The sequence below is a fragment of the Archocentrus centrarchus genome, chromosome 1 (genome assembly GCF_007364275.1).
Source record: "Archocentrus centrarchus isolate MPI-CPG fArcCen1 chromosome 1, fArcCen1, whole genome shotgun sequence".
In the NCBI taxonomy this organism is placed as follows: domain Eukaryota; kingdom Metazoa; phylum Chordata; class Actinopteri; order Cichliformes; family Cichlidae; genus Archocentrus; species Archocentrus centrarchus.
Window position 1 is genome coordinate 17438284 of NC_044346.1, and position 12550 is coordinate 17450833.

At 38.1% G+C, this 12550-nt stretch overlaps 1 protein-coding gene across 4 annotated transcripts in view; it reads left to right on the forward strand.

Moving 5' to 3' along the window:
• The first annotated feature begins 11783 nt into the window (after positions 1-11783).
• Positions 11784-12550, forward strand: part of rnf24 (ring finger protein 24) — a 29201-nt gene continuing 28434 nt past the window's right edge. For 2 of the 4 annotated variants that reach the window (XM_030733669.1, XM_030733677.1), the window contains exon 1: positions 11784-12289. The gene's annotated coding sequence lies outside the window, so the exon portion shown is untranslated. The remainder of the gene's footprint in view (positions 12290-12550) is intronic. The other 2 variants (XM_030733659.1, XM_030733649.1) reach the window with 1 other exon arrangement.

A 12550-nucleotide genomic window follows, 5' to 3' on the forward strand; every position in this document is an offset into this window, starting at 1 on the left:
TGTGGAAGAAAATAAAATACCACAAACTTAAAAAAGAAAGTGGTTCTGCCTTCATGTGGCTGCAAACTTCCCCAATATGCTCACTTTCAGTGTCTTTGGGCTACCAGAACATGAAGATAAAAGAAGCACTAAGACAGATGCATCAGGAGGTAGGAAGCAGACTGAAGAACAAAAAAAACATGACGCATGATCATTATTATTATATTAGCATCCAGGCCTTTTGCTGCGTCTCATCCGGTGCTCCTACAGGGCGGTAACCCACTGACCCTGACCAGTGCACATGTTGAGGTTATTTTAGAAGTCCAGGAAAAGGATGAGTGACCAACACCCAGATGCAGTCTTTCAGTGACCTGCATCTGTGAATTCTTTTCCAATCACCAGCTACCAACAGAAACAAAAGCAGAGAAAAGGTTTGGGACAGCAATATATTAAATATAAGAAGTATTTAAAGTGTGCATATGGTTCCTCTTAAAGCAAAATTAATTGATTATTATTTTAGCCTCTTTGGGCCAAAAAAAAAACCCTCCCAATGTATCAATGATTGGTGTCTTGCTTCATGTCACCTAATGACTGCTCACTCGTGGAATGTAGACCTACTACTCTCAGCAGTGGGAAAACCTCTATGTTTAACCTTTTTTGAACAAATTATGCATTTGAGTCATGATCATGTATAAGTAAGACTGTAAGAGTTTTCTTGGTTTTTTTTTTTTTGCAGATCAATTTACAATAACTTGTAGGAAAATAATGACTTAATTGTCTATCCTGCCAAAATGTCTCTGACTGGACCAGATTCACTGTACGGTTAGTTTATCAGAAGAAGCACTGGCCTGCTACAGTTCAAATTCAGTGAGACAGAACCATAGTTATAAAGTCCCAGGGCTTAAAACCAAAACAATGAAATCATGGAAATCATGGAAACAAACAGGTTGCACACAAAAAAGTAAAAAAAAAAAAAAAAAGTTATGACATGCTGCATCTAAAATAGGTTGCAGACTTTGAATTAGATATAACTTATAGCTGCAGATGGTGGTGCAGTGGTTAGCATTGTTCCCCCACACCAAAATGGCGCTGGTTTTAAATCCACCAGCTAGCTGGAGCCTTTCTATGTGGAGTTCTCCCCATGCTTGCATGGTTTCACAGTCCAAAGACATGCATGGATTAGGTTAACTGGCAATTCTAAATTGCTCATAGGTGTGAACTGTTGCCTGTTTCTTTGTGTTAGCCCAGTGACAGACTGTCACATACTGTGTCTTTCAACCAATGACAGCTGGGATAGGCCCCGGCCCTCCTGTGACCCTGAACAAAAGAAAATGGATGGATGGATCATAGCTACAGTTGTGCATTGCTTGCAGCCGCCCTCCTTTATACTTCGATCCTTGTGAGGTTAACAAACACACTCTTGTTTCCATCTGGCCTGTGTTTGTCACTGGATATGCCGCCTCGTCACAAGCCACTCTGCTATGTGTATCTCGGTGTGAGTGCTGGGGGAGTTATTTGACTGTAGGCCTCTCTTGTTACAAAACATGCACTGCAGCTGAATAACCTTGCTGATTCTAAATGTCACAGAAACTGCAGATGCTGACTCTCTCACACGCAGCTCTCCTGTTCTTCCAGTTTTTGACCGCAGCTCATCGGCTTTGTAAACAGTCTTGAACATGGGCCATCTGCACAGCAGCGCAAACTTTTAATGAAAAGAAAGTGGACTTCTAAGAGGCTGTGTTAAAGTCAGTCAGTAACTTCAGCAGTGTTATTAAGTGCAATGCCACATCTCTAAAACCTTATATAACAAAATATAAAAGCAGTATAGGATAACAGACAATTACTGTATGTAACATTACACTCACTGGATGCTTTATTAGGTACACCTGTTCAACTGCTTGTTAATGCAGATATCTAATTAGCCAATCACAAGGCAGCAACACAGTACGTTTAGGCAGGAAGACATGGTCAAGACGACCTGCTGAAGTTCAAACTGAGCATCAGAATAGGGAAGAAAGGTGATTTAAGTGACTTTGAATGTGGCATGGCTGTTGGTGCCAGATGGGCTGGTCTGAGTATTTCAGAAACTGCTGACCTCCTGGGATTTTCCCAAACAACCATCTTTAGGGTTTATAGAGAATGATCCAAAAAAGAAAAAAATATCCAGGGAACAGCAGTTCTCTGTGTGTAAATGCCTTGTTGATGCCAGAGGCCAGAGGAGAATGACCAGACTGCTTTGAGCTGACCATGTCCATCCCTTTATGATCACAGTGTACGCATCTGCTAATGGGTGCTTCTAGCAGGATAATGTTCATGTCACAAAGCTCAGACCATCACTGTCCTCAAATGGCCTCCACAGTCACCAGATCTCAATCCACCTTTGGGATGTGGTGGAGCTGCACATCATGGATGTTCAGCTGGCAAATCTGCAGCAACTTTGAGATGCTATCATGTCAATATGGACTCTGAGGAATGTTTCCAGCACCTTGTTGAATCTTTGCCACGAAGACTTAAGTCAGCCTTGAAGGCAAAAGGTACTAGCAAGGTGTAACTAATAAAGTGTCCGCTGATTGAATGTCACTACAACATAGCTGAAAAAGCTCGATAAAAACGCTGTTTTATCATAGTTAAAATGAATCCATCCATCTGCTCATTTAGGTTCAGTTTAGTTCCAGACGTCCTTAATGACAGCTGGTGCGACAGGATTTATTTGTCATTGTGAGGTAGCTGATACCCAAACATTTGATATACAGTATGATATCATTGAGTCACTGATGGTACAGCATGACTGACACTGCTGATAAAGCACTTAACCTACTCTAACTTCCTGTTAACACAATATAGGGAATTTATTAATGGTGATGAATAGCTGCAGATATGGCAGGAAAATCAGCAGCTATTCATCACCATATCAATACTATACAAGAAAATATAAACTGAAATGAAAACATATTTTTTTAGAAAGTGAATATCAAACTTCTACCTTCTACCTCACTGCCTGGTAACCTTAACACATAATTTTATCGTCAAAATCTGAGTTTAGATTAATTATTTTTGTTACACCTAAGACACACCAAAATATTAGAATTATTATTAACTTACTGAGACATATCACAGTAAAATACAACATACTTCATTCTCCTGCTCTTAATTAGCATAGACAATACGCTACATAAATACACTTATCTGTATATGTTCTACACATTTTGTAAACTGCAATCACACATTTCAGACTATTTCATTGCTGCTGTAAGTTTTGCATTTTAATATCTGCCCGTATAAAGCACAAGACAGTACAGTACCGACTGTTAGATCTGAACCACACACCCAGAATGGTGTACTTGCACAAAGTATTTGAAATGTAAACACAGTGTGTCAGCATCACATTTGAATGAATGCGTTACTCCCACTTTGATCCTCTAAATGGACTTTTAACATGCAACAAGTTCATTTTATAATGTGTGACAGGAAAAGGCAACCATAGTCATAACATATAAGAGAAGACTCTGAACTGGATCATTTTAATACAAAATGGGTGACAACTTTAATATTCATAGTAACAAGTTTGATTACAGAAAATATGGTATACAAAAATACAGAAATGTTCTTTTGCTTTCACCACTACCTACAACAAAAACTAAATCCTTCATGTGTTTTAACCCCCTTTTTTTTCTTTCTTTCTTTTTGAGTCCACCACAATCTAGAAAACACAACTCTGCCCTCTACAGGCCAAGCTCCTGTGCATGGACTGCTGTTCATATGTTCCAATAAACATTCCCTTCATGTTTCCTTCTGATGTTTCTCATCATCCTTCTGTGGTCTTTGAGATGACTTTCTCTGTGTAAAAGTCTTCGTCTCTCTCGTGTTTCAGTCACTCAGTTATGCATTAAGGTATTCTAAAGTTATGAGCGTCACTGGCACACATAAAAGTAGTTGCTGGTAACAAAATAAAAAGCTCTAGAGATATTCTACTGAACCTTGCCTTTAATTAGTTTACTCCAAAAAGTTTGCCCCATTATCTTCTGACATCTACTCTAAATATCTATTTATGGTCTATTTATGGTTTATATGGTAAAGCACTGAAAATCACCACTCCTGCTGTTCTGTTATAAAGCAAATAGACTCATTGCAGATGGGCCTGCTTACTTTCCCCAAACATCCAGTTTTTAAAGCATTGCATCTGGAATGGATACTTCTCAAGGTCCTGTCTTTTAAACTGGGGGCTTAAAACTTGTCTGTTTATTGCTGTGTGTCTTATTGTATTGCAGCTCTTATCACATATGTTAGGTTAAGTGGTCACTCTAAATTGCCCATAGGTGTGAATGTGAGTGTAAATGGTTGTCTGTCTCTCTGTGTTGGCCCTGCAACAGGCTGGCAACCTGTACAGGGTGCACCCTGCATCTCGCCCTGTGTCAGCTGGGATAGGCTCCAGCCCCCCACGACCCTGAACAGGATAAGCAGAAGAGAATGGATGGATGGATGGATGGATGTTATTTTAACCCGTGAAAACTCATTCCCCTGTGGTTCTGGTCTTTACATTTTGTCTTGATGCCTTTCTGGTCCATCTCATAAAAAGCATTTTATATCTCCTCACACTTGAATTTTCTTCCCTTTGGTACCATTTCCAACTTGACACCAGCTATTTTCTTACTGCCATTAAATTAAAGTTAAACTCATTAAAAAACAACATCTGCAGACTGACTAGATTGACTAATCATTATAAATTACTGCTCTGCATTCAGTTATTATGTCAAAGAATAATCAGTGTGATTATTTTTCAGTAAGGCCATTAATGGATCTCATGGAGTTTGTTGTTTTCGTTTTCTGTTTTTTCCATGTAGTGCAACAGACTTTCTGTGCGGTGGATTTAAGGTGCAAAAGAGAAACTTTCATGTTTGAAGTTTTTGTTTATTGTTTACCTGCATGTGCTGTCTTCACATGGTCTAACTTGGCAATAGCTCGAGCCCTATGTAGTTCACCATGTTCACCACCGGAGGGAAGCAAATATGCGTTAATACGACTTATGAGGTGCAGGTCAGAAGTTACACCAAGCAAATGTACAGTGTGTTTTGCTCTCCTGGACTGGAACACTGCACACATGGTGAGGAATGATATTTCTGGGATTGTGAGAAAGAAAACTGTTGCCTCCTTTGACAACAATGTTCTATCAAACTATCTCTGATTGCGAAAAACAATTATTTAAACCAAAACTTAAAAGCTCTATTAAGACTTGTTATAGCTTACTAAAAGAACTGGATGCTACGAAACTGACTTTCTTAAAGGAGACATGGGAAAAAGAACTAGCTATGGAGATCAGTGACAAGGCTTGGAGTGAAGTCTGGGAAAATGCCAAATATTTAAGTGTTTGCAATAGGGTTAAAGCTATTCAACTCAAAATTCTGCATCGAGCTCATATATCCCCCTATCTACGTCACCGATTTAACACAGACCTCTCTCCGCTTTGCCCTAAGTGTAAGACAGAAGTGGGAGATTTAACTCACTGTCTTTGGTCATGTAGGAAAATACAACAATTCTGGTTTTGCATAAAGGAAGAACTGGACAAGATCTTTTCCATTAGTATTGAATATAATCCAATGCATATGTTACTGGGAGTGACGAATAACAGCCTTAAGCAAGGGACACAAGGAGAAAAGGCTGAGGTATGCCAAGTCACACAAGTACTGGACTGAAAATCAGCTGCAACAGGTCTTATGGAATAATGAACCCCAATTTGAAATATTTGTTTTATTTCATTATCAATATATCTGGAGGAGATCAAGAGAGAGGTACAACAGTGAGTGTGTGTAGCCATCTGTCATGGGTTGGGGCTGTATTTCAGCCAGTGGTGTTGGAGATTTGATCAAAATTGATGGAATTATGAACATAAATACTGTCAATGCAGTAAAAGCATACCTGGATAGAAAAACACACGATGGAACACTATCGGTCATGGATTGGCCTCCCCAGAGTCAGGACCTCCACATTACTGAAGGCGACTTAAAGAGATTACAAGAAACCTTACCTAAGAGAGTTCAGGCTATACTGTAAGTGGTCTTACCAAATTTTGACTTTCAAGCTCATTAGAATTGTATGTTTGTATGTACATGCTGCATTTCAATATATGTTTGCACGTTAAAAAAAAAAAAATCACTGCACCTTTTTCCCATTTCCTGCAAAACATATGGTTCAAGACTTTTGTACAGTACTGTAGTTTCTTAGTAAATCTAGACACACAGATACTAATATCGTTTCTGTCCATATTTTACTTATTTTCTAGTTTATTTTTTATTTTCTACCACTTTTGATGGCCTTTTATTGCTTATTATCGATGCTCTTTTCTCTCTCTGTGTTTCAGTCTGTTATTGTCTTGCTCTCCATTGTCCTCAGGGGTTTTTAGTCCAACTGTTCTCAGCTGCTGCTTAATAATTAATCAACCATTAAATAACACATTGTTGATGAGTCACTGTTTTTCAAATACATTAAGTCACCAAGTGTGTTTTTTTGCAGCTTATATTGAAAATCCGAGAAATGGCCCCTAGAAAAACATCTCAGCAGGATTTTTTTAAGCTTCCAGGATCCCCCAGGCACCAATTCCCTACACTGGCTAGACTTAGGAACCACATACTTTTAAAGAATGCAGTAGAACATAAGAAGACAAAAACTCCTGAAGTACTTGTTGCTTCTCTTCTCCAGCCTTGTTTTTAATGGAAACAGTGTTCTTCAGTAAGGCAGGTTTGCAAAGACAAAAAGACAGTAAAAAAAGAACAGTGAGCAGACTCAAAGATGTTGAAATCAATACTGTTGACTGGAAAAGTTATGATGGAGAGAAAGAATAAATGAACATCCTTTCACAGATTGTGACAGACTATTTGCACATCACACAGTTAAGTTAATTAAGATGCACAGATGTCCATTTTTACTTTGTGTTTCAGCTGGCTGCTTAATTTGACCACAAGCCCTGTTTGGATACAATTTCATTCTCTGGCAGTAAAACTTTGGGGCTTACAGTCTTGTCAGCTAAGTCAGTGTCTGATGCATCCCCAGTTGCCAAATCATCCATTGGGATCTTTACAAACCCTCAGTGTTCTTTTCTCTGGTTGAGATTGCAGTTTGGTTAAGGATAACTGTGGAAAACAACTATATAGGATGCTTACATTCTGTGCCAGGAAATGTATCCTTCTGAACTGGATAACAGATAAGATCCCATCCAAAACACAATGGGAACAATATTGTCCTTGAATATGTGTCGTTGGACTTTCTAACAAGTAAACTGCACAATAGACAAAACATGTTTTATAATATTTGGGACCCTTTTATGTTGTATATTGGTTTTGATATTTCAGCTATTTTTTCACGGAGCTTTATATAATGTGATGATGTTTTTTTTTTGTTTTTTTTGAGCCGGGGTAAGGTTAAGGTTAATGTCAATGTTAATGTTGTTGTTGTCGTTGTATTTTACTTTTTATGTTTGTTTGTGTTAGTACATGGAAATAATTAATAAACATATGTAGAAATGACAACAATGTTCTGTACAATAAAGCCTTTGCTTTTTGCAATAAATATGTTATTTTTAATTAATTAATTAATTTTTTTCATAGTACTCAACTGTTTTTTATTCTTAGTTATTCAAAAGGCCACGTCAGGGTGCAAACTATGCACAACATGTCATAGTTTAAGCTGTTACAGTAAGTTGTGCTAAGGTCTACACCAGTGGTCCCCCCACTAGAAACCTGTCTTCACTCTCATCAAAATACAAGAGAAAGTGATGTATTTCCTTGAAAATGTGATTAAGAAAACCTAAACAACACAGGCTGTTGGCTATAAATTAATAATACTACCCAGTTAAATGTAAAGTGCTAATGCCAATATGCGACCCACTTCCCACTGGGACACAAACTGCAATAAAAGAGCAGTAAAATTAGGTCAGAATAATGAGTAATATCATAAACTAAATATACCCATCACCATTTTCAGTCACTTTTTATATAAATATAAATTTATATAAATATGTAACTATGCATACTTGTGAGTAATTTCAAACTAAATTTCTGTTATTACTGCAGCCCCCTTGCAGTACCTTTACCGCGGCCCACACTTTGGGAACCTCTGGTCTACTGCTGCGATTTTTTGCATGTTAAAGTATCCTTAGACAAGATACTGAACCCCGAGTTGCTCCTGATGCATCCATTGAAGTGAGAGTGTGAATGTTAGACCAAGTGCTTTGGCAGATCTAAAAGTGCTATATGAATGTGTGTGTGTGCGATATGGTGAGTGAGACTTGTGTGTTCAACTTGATTAAAAGGTGCTCTATAAGCACCAATACAGTTACCATTTTCTTAACATTTTGAAATAAGAGGGTTTTTGCATATAAGCTCTCATTTTACAAACACTGTCAGCAGGATAAGACACCATAAACCACGGTCAATCTACTTTTTCACAAAAATGTATACAATGTCATGTAGGGTATTAGTTATTGACATTAGTTGATGATTATTGAATTAAACTTGAAATATTAGTCACCAAGTGATTTTATGTCTAAAAGATAGACTTAGAGGAGTGTCACCTGACTCCTCCAAAGAAAATAATTACTTCAACCTTTAGTACAGGAGAGCTGTATGCAAGCATGTGTGCATGGCTCACATTATGGAGCCATTTACCACAATGTTTGTCTGTGCTGCTGAAAACACATCAACACAGCAGTCTGTTGTATGCTGGTGAACCACACTAGACAGTAGAGTACATGCAGATCTGGACATAATGGCCGTCAACATACTGGAGGAAGTGTAATATGGTGATAATAAACCTCCTCTCTCCAATTCTTCCAAAATAATCCCTCCATTCACACAGTACCAAGCAGCAGCCTCCTCCTGCTGTCCCATGGAAGGGAAGGAGGACCAGTGCCAGACTTGTACCTAGTCTGCAATCCTTCAATGGGCTTTTGTGGATGCTGCCATCCTCCTCCCCCAGCCAACCCCCGGCAGCCCATTCAGGAGTGTCACATGGCACTCCCACTCTGCTCCCATCTCACAATGCACCCCTGTCATCGGCACCTCATTGACATGCGCTCATAGTGATGTGCATCGTGGAATGGTGGTGCTCTTCCACTAGTTTCAAAGGAAGTGAAGTGCCAGGCTGGGTGGCCAAAGTGAGGCTTCCTGGATACGGTGTTCATATTTCTTGGAAGGAAGTGCTGAAATGTGTGTCAGGAGCTGGCAGTGAGTAACATGCCAGCCTCCCACAACCTTTAACTTGGTTACTACTGTGAATGAATGTTACATTGAAATGATGATAACGATGGTCTTGTTAACACCATATTATACAATGCACATTATAAGGTGATTGGCTGGCTACAGAATGAGTTACATTTAGAGTTTTAAGGATTTCTAATTTTGTTTTGTTGTGTTTAGATCTCATTTTCATGCCAATATTGGCATTTTGTCACCTGTGATCGGGTAAATAATTCTTAAGTTGCAGGGTCAGTGCCAAAAGCTGATTGAGTTTGGGTAGTTAAACAGCAATAGAGCAATTTGAACAAACAAAACCAAGATACCCAAATAAAATCAACACTTAAATCACTAAAAGAGGAACACAACACAACTTTAACATTTGCAACATACTGAACAGAAGGAAATGCAAACATAGTCTAACTGCTAAAAACAATTACTGAGACTAATAATTACAGATGATCTTATCAGTTTATTTCATTAAAAATAAAACATATTTCAGAGCAAATCTACACTTCCTTTTCTGTGGAGTAAAATTAACCTAAAATTAGCATTGATGCCCAAAAAAGGTCATTTTAAGATGTTACCGCCACTCACAGCTCTATTTCACTACCCTCACTAAAAAAAAAAAAAAAGACAAGAATCACATTTATTTTTAAACCTGAGAGAAACCCAGAATGCACTACAGCAGACATGAATAAACAATGTTTGCTGCTATTACAACCACCCTTAAAAATAAAGGTTCAATTTAGAACCTGCGGTGGTTCTTCACAGCAAAGACATTATTAACTCTTTTTAATTTGCTTCTTAAAATAACATATCTTATGTAAGCGTTTTAGCTGCTTAACACTGGTGAGAAATATTTCTGACTTTTGAATTATCATCAACTGTCAACACTTTCACCTTCTTATAAAGGGCCACAATGTTAAAGAATCATTTTCTTTTAAATTTTTAAAGATGCATCACAAACTATTAATAGGGTTGGATGACATTAAATAAAACTCAAGAGTTTCTTATTCTTTAATAAGGTAGCAGTTGAGTCACTATGGACTGTCACTAGTTTCTTGCTTTCTAAGCTGACATCTATCTTGCCTGCAGTTATAAAGTCATGTTAGTAGGACATCAATAAATCAATTTTCACTCAGCAGCTTTGCATGTTTTTAATGAAATATTTCATTTCATGGATCTACTATAACTCATAACCTCTTCTTTATTGATGTGCATTTATTTAGCTATAATTTTGAGGTGCTTAAATACTTCAAAACCCTTAAATACTGCTTTCCTTCAGTTGGATTTTAAAGGGATATGTTGCACTTTTTCTTCTGTAACATCTGTTTGACCACTCTGAAGATTCAATTTCCATGCCAGCCTTGAGCAGTAAATAAAATGCAGGTCAGCGAACTTCAATTTTATCCGTAGAAGAGTTAAAATACTGTAACAACATTAATCCACTGTCCTTATTGATCAGTTCTAAAAATTTACCACTATGAGTTATTCAAGTTAACATAACTAACATTTTGAATGTGGGCCTTTTTATTTCAACTTGCTTTTTTCTTTTAAGTCTCTATCTCAAGGATGTGCACTACCAAACAGTTCATGTGTAATAGAATAGTTATATACATTCAGGCTAACATGCAAAAAGATGCAAATCCTTTACAAAAAGGTCTTTCCAACATCTATCTATCTATCTATCTATCTATCTCATTTAAAGTCAGTAGTCCAGATTGAACATGCACCCGCTCTTATATTTCCTGAATTCTGAATTTGCTTATAAGCTGCAGATAAGCTTGACCTTTTTACTATTTTTATTAAACATTGGGAGTATACAGGCATTCAGTGGGTGAACACATGTTTAACATTCTTGTGCAAATCAAAACTCCACATTGTGAAAAAAAAAATTTTTTTCATTAAATGTGAGAAGCTAAGTAAATTCTAATTACATATAAGAACACAGCGGTATGCAAAACATAATAACAATGCATGCAATACAGAGTATAAAATACACAAAAGCCAATGTAAGTTAGTCATGAGCCACATGAGGATAAAAATGAACATATTACTGCTTGGTTAGAACGAAAACAATCTTTTAATATGTATTTGAAATCTACGCTACAAGATTTGTACCAAAAAAAAAAGCGTTATTACAAAAAAATTTAGTAATACTGACTTTTTTTTTTTTTTTTTTAACTAGAGAGCAAAGGACAACCTGCATTAAACTGCATTAAACCGAGCTTTCAAGTCAGTGGGGGCTCTTCTCTCTTTTGCATGTCTAATTAATACAGAAAACAGGACTTTTTTACCATGTGAATGTTATACGCTTCCATATTGAACTTCCTATATTTTTGTTTTTTTGTGGTTCAGCGCCACAAAAAGTGAGCTTAATATCTATAAACCAGGGAATGACCTGAAAGTCAGTAGTTTCGATAAGGCATTACCTTTGGATAACCAGTACTGGTTCTAACTCCAACCATTATTTCTGAGCGTCACTGTGCGATCAGCTACGTGACCATGTGCGGCAGCATCCCCTCCTCCCATCTGTAGCATCACTCCGCCTCGAACACGCTGTCCTCAAAACCTCCAGCGGCGCTGCCCGCCTCGGTCTGTGCACGCTGATCCTGACCAGGAGGAGGTGGGAGTTATTTGCTAGTGGTGGTAGTGGGCTAGCAAAGGACTACGTGCAAACCGTGCAGACTGCCAAGCTCCGTTTACCACTCCCAGTAGCGCTCTCTTCTTCTTCTCTCTTTTTTTTTTTTCTGGAAAAAAACTGGGACCGCCTGCCTCTTAGACAGTTATCCACCACTGTTAGCTGCCCTCTTACTCATCGTTGACTTCGACTCAAATTAAGCGAGGATCGTGATAACCGCAAACGGCCAGCAGCCGTGATCATCAGAGGCCGGGGGTTGTGTGATGAGACCGCCCTGCAGCGGGGATTTGGTAACGCTGAGATAAAAGTCGGCTTTTTGTTGCCAGGACGAGTTTCGGTTTGGATCGACTTTTCGCCTTTTAAATCCTGATTATAGAAGAAACGTTACAGAAGAGCACGGCTACTACTGGGGCGCCTGGGGGGGATCGCTGGTGAGTTCACGGTAATATATATATATTTTTTTAAAACAGTTATATGTAGCTGCTAGCACATTGTTAACTGTCACATCCACTGTGCTCAACTTGGTAATAAGCATTGATGCGCGTATTTTCAGGTAAAAACCAGCCAAAATAAAAGTATTACACTACATTAGCCTTGAGGTCATTATAAACCACTTTTAAAATGTTTAGGAAAAATCAATGGATGCTCATGAATTTGTTTAAATGAACTTAAGTGGTATGTCATTAGTGAGGTGGGGGGCTTC